At 59.1% G+C, this 10,481-nt stretch overlaps 1 long non-coding RNA gene across 1 annotated transcript; it reads right to left on the bottom strand.

Moving 5' to 3' along the window:
* Window positions 1-218: 218 nt before the first annotated feature.
* Window positions 219-4,629, bottom strand: LOC119058275 (uncharacterized). Its single transcript, XR_005084216.2, has 3 exons — window positions 4,475-4,629; window positions 4,013-4,248; window positions 219-1,411 (listed from the first exon to the last, which is right to left on the bottom strand). It is a non-coding gene; the product is annotated as an uncharacterized LOC119058275 (long non-coding RNA).
* Between the last annotated feature and the right edge of the window lie 5,852 nt (window positions 4,630-10,481).

Below are 10,481 nucleotides of genomic sequence, written 5' to 3'. Positions count from 1 at the left end.
CCCAGGCTGGGGGCAGTCAGTGTATGGGGCCTTTCCGAGGCACCGGACCCCGTGCTGGTGCATTGCCTGACCTCTTGAAAGCAGCATCCAGCCACCGATTGCTCCTCCTCATTCCGCCGTCTTTTGCGCAGTCCCCACGCAGAGCCTCTTGTGGCCTCGGGTGAGGCCTGGGGCTGTCTCGGGCTTCCCGGGGAAATGCCTTCCCCCCGCCGGTCTCCTTTGCGGTGGCCTCCTTGTCGCTTTATTCAGCAGCACTGTCGCCTGGCCAGTGAGCTCCCTGCACTGCCAGGACTGGTGTCTGCTCTTTCTCTTTGATTTCTCCCCAGCTGGAACGCAGACAGCAGTTGTGCGGTGTTGAACACCTCCACGGGGACAAGGGCAGGGCTTGCCCTGCCTCCCCGGAGCCCACGCTGGCATCAGGGTGCCCAGCGACGTTTGAAGTTGTGGGTCTTCGTGGGAGGCAGGGCTCTGCATGGAGGTGCAGAGTGGGTGTGGGGGACCCCAGGCGGCGGCAGCGCGGAGAAAATCCCAACCAATAACACCTAGGAATGCTGGATAAACTGCAACAAAGGTCACGTAAGTTCAAGGAAGAGTGTCCCAGCCCGCTCAAGCTGCCTTGATAGGACAACGTGGGCGGGGGCTTCTAGGCAGCAGACGCTGATTTCTCTCAGTTCTGGAGGCTGCAAGTCCACGGCCAGGGAGCCCGCGCAGCGGGGTTCTGGTGAGGGCCGTCTTCTCTCCCGCCTTCCCTGGACCCAGGGCCTCGTCTCAGATGAGTCAGCACCCAAAACCGCCACTTAAGAGATGGGGACTGCTGCTGCTCAAACCCCTCATGCACCATGGCTGCAGAGACCGTTCTGGCCACTTGGTTCTATGTATCCCCCACACCCAGATGTTGAAAACTAACAACCCCCAAGGTGATGGTGTTAGTTGGTAGCGCCTCTGGGGTGTGGCAAGGTCATGCGGGTGGAGCCCTCATGAGTGGGACCGGTCTGGACAAAAGAGACCTGCAGAGCTCCCTCACCCTTTCTGCCCGGTGAGGACACAGCACACCCCAGACACACTGGTGAATGCAAGTGCACCTGACGAGTAGGAGCACATTCCCACCTGGGCCCAGCCAAGTGAAAGCCTAGGACCCTGGTTGGAGGGACCTTAGTGATGAGGGGGGGTCTGGTGGCGGAGGCCTGGCAGATAGACTGGCCACAGACGGCTCCTTGGCAGTGGGAGCCCAGGTGGTGGCAGAATCCTGTCCCCGAAGTACTGAGGGAGGAGGAGCCACAGGCTGAGAACTCTATGCTCCTCCGCTGACCCCTGCCAGCACCGAGGGAGGCAGGAAGGCCAATGTAGCCCGACGGGTTTTCCACTCGGCGACCCCTGCTGAGAGAACTATTCGGGGAGGATGAACCTGGACCTGAAGAGGAAGATGTGCATGACAATTAGAAGGAAAATAATTTTCAAAAGTTTTCAAAGATATAAAAGATCTAAATAAATGAAGAACTACGATGTTCTTGGATAGGAAGTCTCAATATGGCAGAGATGGCAATTCTCCTAAAATTAACCTGTGAGTTCAATGCAATTTCCATCAAAAGCTCAACAAATGTCTCTTGGATCTTGACAGGATAACCCTAAAAAGTCTCTGGATGGAAAAGCCAAGAGTTGCCAAGCCGATTTCAAGAAAAAAAAATAAGGGAAGTTCCCTCAACCAGGTATCAAGGTTTACCATCACACTGAAGTCATCAGAACACTAGGGGACAGACAGAGGAAGGGGAGCAGTCAGACAGATGGCAAGAAGCCCCCACATCCCCGGCCTGGGGGCCTTCGTGGGAGCCACGCAGCGGCCAGGAAAGTGGCAGAGCGGCGTCTGCAGGGTCTGCTCGTGAGGGCCACCGGGGAAATTTTGGGGAATGTGGTGAATGGCTTGTTAAACACAGCCACCACAAAAGTCAAATTACAGAGACTTCCAGTCAGTGCTGAAGTGAGAGCAGCTTCAGTTTAATGCAGAAAACTCCAGACAGAGAAGAAAAGGGGGTCACCAGCAACACACAGGGGCACCAGGTGAAGCTCTGCCTCTCCAGGTGGCTCTGGACACAAAAGCGGAAGTCAGCAAAGGAGCCGCACAAAAAATGGACTGGCCATGTGGGGTTTATGACAGAGCGTCACGTGTTTTATCACATTACTGTGTGCTATACATCGTTATCTCCATAATGTGTATCTCACGTGGCTGCTGTACATATGTCAACACGGACACGAGCATGACACCGTGCAGCTCACACCCACAGGGAAACAGCAGCCTGCAGAGGACGCACGGAGGATGCCGCAGCTGTGAGGAAGTGAACGCACCCGCGGCCACGCTGCGTGCGTGTTCCGTGTTGGAGGCTGGTCTACCTACCGTGAGCACGTTTGCTTTCTGTGCTCTTCGGCATAATTTGAAAACTGCTTTTAAGCAGAGCTAGGTCGTGGCTCCCAGAGTCCACCGTCCCAGCGGGAAGCCAACGCTTCCGCCTCGAGGAAGTGTTTCGATCCACTTCCCCCAGTGGCCAGGAGAACAAGAGCGCTGCCCGGCTCAGGTGACCCCATGTCCTGGAGTGCAGGACGGACTTCGGCTGTGTGCTGCCGAGAAATACTCCCTGGTATTCCTGGCCGTGCTGGGGGTGGGGGAGTGGAGGCCCAGGCTGTCTGCTTCCTGCCGGGCTGACTGCCCACTAGGTGTCTGCCTGCTCCACCTCTAGGCCCCTCCCTCTACCACCGAGCTGACCCACCGTTTGCAAAGGCAGAGCGCCAGGCCCGCAGCACAGCCAGAGAGGAGAATCGATCTGGCCGTAATTGGGACTTGGAAGAGGTTTAATATTTAACTGGATTAAATATTTAAACAGGATGAGTTGACAGAGAGCAGGGGAGCACAGGGAGATGGTGAGCCGGGTCCTAAAGATGGGGGGTAGGCTCCACCCACTTGGGAGGAAGAGCCTCAGACACCCAGTCCTGCCTTCCAAGTATACAGCATGCGCTCAAGAAATTCCTTTCAGGGGAGATTTTGTCCCAATGATCAGGCTGACCGGAGGACTGTCCTGCTGCCTGCTCTCTGGGTGTGCAGAGAACCGCTCCAGACCCCTCTGGGGGATCCTATCTATTAAGTGTCAACTATGTGCCAAGCAGGGCTGAGGGATACAATTGCCTTGCAAATGCTCCTGTAAGGCTTCAAGGTACTACCTCCTCCAGGAAGCCCGCCTGGACTGGGCCAGCTCCTCTTTTCACACACTGTTTCCCTCCTGCATGATCCTGTACCCATGCCATTCGTAAGGATCTCTGCTGTAGTTACTTGTCCTGACGTAGTTAGCAGCCTGCATGCAGTCGGTGCTCCGTGCCGGTCCTTGACAGAGAGGCCCCTCGCCTTGGCTGGGGCTCCCAGCAGACAGCCCAGGTGGACCGGCACAGGCACTTGGGACTGCAGGCAAGCCCAGGTCCCGGTGATCTGCAGGCAGGGCCAGAATCAGGATGGCCAGGCTGCAGGCCCCGTGACCCACCAGTGTCTGAGGCTCTGGGGAGAGGGGAGCAGACTTGGCTCAGCGTTGTCCCAGCCAGGGAGGCTGCCTAGGGATGGGTGGCTTGGAGGGACACTCACAGGGAGCTGGGTAAGGACAGGGCTGTGGGAGTCTTTTGGGGCTGATGGATGGCCTGAAGCCATGGAGATTCACCCTCTCTGTCCTAAGCCAGAGGTCTGAGATCAAGTTGTCAGAGGACCTGCCCCTTCTGGGGCCTCGGGGGAGGGTCATTCCTGCTTGTCCTGCTCCTAGGGTTGCTGGCAGTTCTTGGGCAATGGCCAATTACCTGACTCTGCCTTCGTATTCACACAGCCTTTTCCTGTGTGTCTGTGTCTTTAAATCTTTTTTTACAAGGACACCAGCCATTGGCTCAGGGCCACCCAAATGACCTCACCTTAACTTGATCATTTGCAAAGACCCTTTTCCCAAATAACATCCCATAGACAAGCACCGAGGGTTGGGACATAACTCACCTGTCTGGGAGACAAAGTCCAGTCCACCACCCAGGGGTCATGTGGGCTCCAGAAGGCAGAGAGCACATGAAGGGTCTCACCCCTGCTCTGCAGCTGATGGCCGAAGCCCCAGGTCCCTTGGGAGTCTGAGCCCAGTTCCTTGATGCAGGTGGCAAGTGTGGCTGAGCCTGTGTTTCCTGGTCTGAGTCCACGGAGGAGCTGGTCCCCAGCAATGAGGTCAGGATGTGGTCATCGAGCTGGGGGGAGCAGAGACCCTCCTCAGATGATCAAAGACATTGGTCTGTGACCACCTGTCCCCCAAAAGAGACTACTAGAGACTGCTGATCTCATTTACCCTTCTCCCCATCATTCTTCCAAACTTTGGAAATGTTTGGTCTTTGCCTCCGCCCCACGAAAGCACTGGTGAATTAGGAGGGACTGTTCTAGAATTTCCAGGCAGCCGCACTGCCCTCCTTCCCCCACCTTTTAACTCCCCCAAAGGGTGTCCCTGAGCTGGGCACTTGGGAGGATGGGACAGTAGATGCGGCCACCCAGTCCAGGCGCCCAGCGTCTCCACAGAGCTCGCAGCAGGTCCCCTGTCCTCACAGGCCTCCGTCAACTCTGTGCGGACCAGCAAGGCTCCATGGCCTGGGCGGCCTTGAGCCTCAGACATCCCCCTTGGGCCCTGCACCCTGGGCCTGCGGACAGCTGCAGGTGTTCTGGCCAGTGGGCAGCAGGCAGCCGGGCAGGATGAGGAGGGAGGGGCACTTGGTGTCCTGAGTCCCTGTCCCCAACTGCCCAGTGTGGGGCCCCGTGATCATGGGGGCGGTTTCCCACACGAGCACCCACGTGGCCAGGCTGAACTGGGTCTGGGGAATGTCAGCTCCGTGCAAAAGGAAGTGAGCAGGGTGGCTGGTCCCTTTGATGTCTTGCAGACCCCGGGGAACTGGGAGAGACAGCCCACACCCAGGCTGCCTTCCAGGTGGACCCAGGGCTTCCTGCGCCGGGTCAGGTCTGCAGATGGACCCGAGGGTATGGCCAGGGCTGATGGAGGAACAGAATAGGGAGGGAGAGGCTGAAATGGAGCCTGACTCCCATGAGGCACACTCTGGAGGGGGTAGCTGTGCTGACCACCCGAGACAAGGGCAAACTGCGCTCAGTGCTTCTCTGGCCACCTGGGAGCTGATACGGGCTCTGGGATCAGAAGACTGGCCGAGACGCCCTCCTGGCCGCTCTCCAGGCCGCTCTCAGGCCACTCTACCACCTGGCCGTGGGACCTGTCCCTCTGAGCCTCGATTTCCTCACCTATAAAATGGGTTCAGTAATCACACTTGTTACAGGGTGGTCATGGTCGGGGCTGGGGCTTGGTTAGCTGTACCCCCACACAGGTCTCTGTTAATGGTTGCCCCTGTGTGTGGGTCTCCATGGGGGAGGGGGGCCAGGAAAGGCCGCAGCGTGTGTGTCTGCCCTTGGCTTCTGGGGTAGGCACGCAGGTGACAAGGGTGCCAGATTTGGTCCTCATTCACCTCCTCCCGCACACAGGCAGGGGCGGGGGCGTTTGATCTGGTCTGCTGGTCTGCTTTTTGTGGCTCCAGGCCTGATCCCAAAATAAAATATTTGGTTTCCAGGGCTGATGGCCCTGAAATGCAAATACTGCTTCTCTGTTTCCAGCAAGCAGCCAAATTTGGGTCTGTCCGAGCCCTCAGATCCCTGCTGAGATAACCCCTGAGGGGAGCCAGGCAGGCGGGCCTCCTCCACCCCGTGACACCCCTCCCTCCTCCAGGGACCCACAGGCCGTCCCATGGCTCAATGACAGCCACAAGCCTGTGGAGGGCAGAGGTCAACCTGGGCGGCAGGGTGAGAAGGGGGGCACAGGGGGCCGGAGCCTGCACAGTCTCTTGGTCTCCCATCCTGTCAGGGCCTGGTCTCGGCCCCCCAGGGCTCTCACTGGAGTCTGCACTAACCTGGGCTGTATCGTGCCGTTCTGCCTCCTCCCAGCCAGAAAGGGGCTGCGCGCACACCCCGGCCTTTGGGCAGGGTGGTGCCCCGTGGTCTTTCCTTGGCCCCCCTCCTGGCTGCACAGGGAGGGGCTGCACGCCGACGAAGCCTCAGGGGCTCAGGCACGTGGGCTCTGCCAGCGAGGACACAGGGTGACATGGAGCTTTCAGGCAAAACCCACAGGGCTTCCTCTACAGGACACCAGGAGATTCTCAGGCATGTGTAAGTGTGAACACCCACCCAGCAGGTGGGGGCCTGCCCTTGGGGGGGGGACCTGCCACATGAGGCAGAGGCTCCCAGACTGCTCCCTTCTCCAGACCGTGAGGAGGGGGGGCCCTGGAAATTCCAGGCTCTCCTCGGGGCAGCGGGGCAGCCCTGCTCCTGCCCGGAGCACCATTCTCAGGCCGGCCTCAGCACGGCCAGGCAGGGAGGCCGGTGAGGGCACCCAGGACGGCCTGCCTCCATCCCACCATCCTGCAGAGCAGCCAGTGTGGTCCCCAGAGAAGAGGGCTGGGCCAGCGCCTCCTTGCTGGGGGGACGCAGGTCCGAAGTCTAAGCCAGGATGCTGGGAAGGCCTCTGCACCTGCTTTCAGGCAAGGAGGGCAAGCCTGGTGTCTGCGGCTGGCCTGCTTCCAGGTAGAACCACAGCAAAGAGCCTGTTGCTCCCAGTCAGAGGTGGGGGCTACAGGGACAGGGAGCCCAAGCCCTGGAGCAGAGAGAACTGGGCTGGCAGTCACTCCCCCCATCCCACCCTGCAATCAGACGCCTGGGCTTGGGAAACCACTTTGGAGATGAAACACCACAGAGGCCGCCTCTGCAGCTGAGTCAGTTCTAGGGTGGGCAGAGGGCGGGGTCCCAGTCCCAGCTCTGGCTCAGTGGCGTGGCCTCAGGTGACATGGGGCACAGCGTGGCAGTAGGGGTGGGGCCCCCACCCTCTCACTCTGTTGGCGATGCCAGCCTTTAACTGGGAAGTCGTACCCTACCAATGAGCCTCAGGTCACACTTCACACGTGGGTGGCACGTCACCCGCTGTCCTAAAACTGGGTTTCTACTTCTCAGAAACGCTGCTCCAGCCTCAGAGGGCCCAGCACAGCCCTCCGCCTGGTTTCCTGGTCTGTGGACGGCCCAGAGGCCAGAGCAGGGCTCAGTGGGAGGCCCAGGGGGGCCGGGGCCCTGCTCGGGTTGGGGCCCATCTTCTCTGTCTTTCTGGGGTTGGGCAACCCCAGGCACCAGATGTTGATCAAGGAGGGCTGACCCGCAGAGGGCCCTCAACAGCCTAGTACCCTCAGATCCCTGCCCCTCCGCCCCCTGCCTGGGCCTGCAGCCCCGAGCACAGTCCAGGGGAAGCTCGGGGGTGGGTCGAGACAAAGAGAGGCTGCCCAGTGTCCTCAGCCCAAAGTTCTCCACCTCAGGGCACTGCAGCTGGAGGTACTGAGGGGAGGCAGGACAGACCCGCGTGGGTACAGGAGGGGCTCTGGTGGTCCAGGCGAGGGTTGCCAGGCAGCCGCCAAATGCTTCCGGCTTCGTCTCAGCTGAGTCTAGGTCCCTGGGGAGGAGGAGCCCCAGGATTTACAAGTTGCCACTTGCCAGGGCACTTTTGTTCTGAACGGCAGGAAGGGTCAGTGGCCCTTATGGAGTGTTGGGAGCCCGGTGTCCTGGAGTGGCAGGAGCCTTAGCCACTGGTCCCTGGAGGGGAGAACACCGGCCCCATGTTCTCTAGTCCCTGGGCTGTCTGTGCTCCCACGACAGGGGCCTGCCAAGTTCTCCCAGGGGCTTAGAGCTGGAGGCTGAATGGCTGTGATGGTGGAACTCCAGACCCTGGGTCTCCCGCTGGGGCCCAGAATGACACAGGGGATTCCTGTCTTCTCTGCCTGGCCGAAGCAGGGGAAGGGCCCAGCCTGGGTCCAGCTTCTCCAAGCCGGCCTCAGTGGCAAGCATCACACAAGCTGAGCCTCCCCTGCATGGAGCTCTGAGTGACCTCCGTGGCCCTTGGGGCATAGGGTGTGGCCCATCTCCCTAGGCCTCCAGTAAGTGCCGCGACATTTGGGTGCCTGGTTGTTTCCTGAGATTCCGAATGAGGCATGGCCCTGGGCCCCTGCTGGCCAGAGGACTGGGAGTCCCCAGGGGTTCCAGGGGAGAAGATGTGAGTTGTGGGGGAAGCAGAGCCAGAGATGTCTTCTTCCTGGGGGCCCAGCGCTGCCCTGGGGCACTGACCTCTTGCCAAGCTTCTTGGGGGGTGAGGGCTGAGGACAGTGGGGGGTCTTCAGTCAGGCACAGGAACAGTAGGATGTGGACACTGCCTGCCGAGGTTCCCCCTCTGGTCCATCCCTTGTGGGCTGAACCCCAACACTGGGCAGGTGAACTGAACGGTTCAGCCAGGCTCACTCAGGACGCTGCTCATTGGGAACTGCTCTGCCTGGTTTCAGGAGTTGTAACTACCCCCCATGGCTAAGACTGAGTGAGCCACTTACGAGACAAAGCCTGTCTCTGGTAGCAAACGCTGCCTCTGCTTCATTCCCCTGCCCCCAAAGCACGGTTGATGGTCAATGACGGGTAAGACTCCTCACAGAGGGTGGGGGGGGAACCTAAGCCAGACTTGATCACTTGGGAGGCCATCATGGAAGGACTTGACAGGCTTCGACAAAGAAGGAGCAATGGACCCTTGCCCCCCAGCTATGTGACAAAGCCTGAGTCCCCATGTCCTCTGGGAGAAGCGCTTCCTGGCTCTAATCCACTTAAGCCTGAAAACCTGATGGGGAGAGGTGCAGCTCCTGGCCTTGCTAGAGCGGTATCTGGGGAGAAATCTGACATCACAAAGAATTCCTAAAAACCCTGTGAACCTGCTTTGCTAAGAGTGTTTTCACTCATATATTAAGGGTCTGAGCAGGAAATGAGTATGTCTCCCAAAGTTTCTGCAAACCCCCTTTCCTGACAGACACTGACAGACACTGACAGACACTGACTCAGACTAAGCCCTCAGAATTCTTTGAAATGTTATCTACTGTTTGATCCTTGCTGCCCTGTATTCCTGTGTATTACAACCCAATAAAAGCCCCTGGAGGAAGGGGCCCAAGGTCTTCTTCCTGCGAGAAACTGGCCACCTCTCCTCCCCAAGCAGATCGTGTCTTGGTAGTGTTTACTTTCATTCCTGGCAGACGAGGGGACTTGAGGGCAAAGTTGCCCCCACAACTGCTGGGCTGTCAGGTTTTCCAGCACCTTCTGTGGTCCCGTTTTCTCTCCCACAGAGCCTTCCCATCAATTTGGGGTGGGAATGGGAGTGGTCCCTGATGACCCCCTGGGACGCGTCAGGGGCTGGGTAAAGGCAACTTGTCTGGGTAGTAGCTTACTGGCTGTGATCCTCTTCCCCGGAAACCCCCAAGCAAATCCCTCCAAACTGCCCGCAGTATGGAGCCTCAGTCCCCTCTAAGCTCCTCCCACTCTGGGCCTGGGCTCTCTGGGCCTTGGCTGCACACCTGGGCCACCGATTATCCCCCTTTCCCTCTGCTTCTACATCCTCATACGAAGCAGGGTATTCCAGATCTGAGGGTGTTCCCCATGCAGGCACTGAGTGCCCAGGAAGTTGAGCTGGCCGTCTCTCCCTCCAAGGGTACTGGAGATGCAGCCCGTCCCCCTGGGATCAGAGCAGCTGAGCACTGGGGCACCTGGACACCCCAGGCTTTAGCTCCCTGGAGTCTGGAAGCCTCAGCTGAAGGCCCCTCGAGGTCCCAGGGGTTCCCCGTGCCGGAGATCTCACGTCTCCTGGGAGGAGGGATCCTCCCTAACCCGTGGAACTGCAGCCCGAGCCAGCAGATGGATGCGCTCAGCAGCAGTTAGGGAGGACAGCCATTGTAAACGTGCAAATTTACACGTGTGAGTCAAACAGACTCGGGATTTCCCTGTTATTGAGCATAAAATGAGTGCGTGAGATTTCTAAGTGCAAAATGTGCATTCGATGTAGTCCCAAGTGCCAGCAGCCGGCGGATGCCCTTCAGAGCTGGGAGCCTGCAAACAGAGAGGAAGCCCCAGTCCACCCCTACCCCATTCAGCCGAAGGCATGGACTCAGCGCCCCCAGCCCAGCCACCTGTCCTGTGGCCAGGACTCCCTGCCTGCCTGGCTGGAACAGTGCTGCCCTCCCCTGGCCCTCCTACCTGCAGCTGGGACAGTTCTGCTCTGCTGTGTCCTGGGCCGGGGGAAGCGCCCCCTGTGTCTCTGGATCCAGGAGGCTCACGGCCCCCACCCAACACGTCCTTCTGTGTAAACTCTGGGCGGCTGTGGCTTTCCATTCATTCACATGACAGGCGTTTAGTGAGCACATTCTGTGCCTGTCCATGGCCAGTGGGAGTGGTCTGGTGCCAGGGGTTGTGCAGTGAGGGATCTCAAGGCAGGGGACATGAGTCCTTCCTGTCCTTGGCACCCACCTGGACCCCAGGGTTCTCAGCTACCACTGGATGCCTTTTGCAGGTGCTCTGAAGTCTCCAAGGCCTCTGAGAG

The sequence above is a fragment of the Artibeus jamaicensis genome, unplaced genomic scaffold (genome assembly GCF_021234435.1).
Source record: "Artibeus jamaicensis isolate MK-2021 breed Jamaican fruit bat unplaced genomic scaffold, CSHL_Jam_final contig_700, whole genome shotgun sequence".
Lineage (NCBI taxonomy): Eukaryota > Metazoa > Chordata > Mammalia > Chiroptera > Phyllostomidae > Artibeus > Artibeus jamaicensis.
This window is presented reverse-complemented; position numbering and strand designations above follow the sequence as displayed.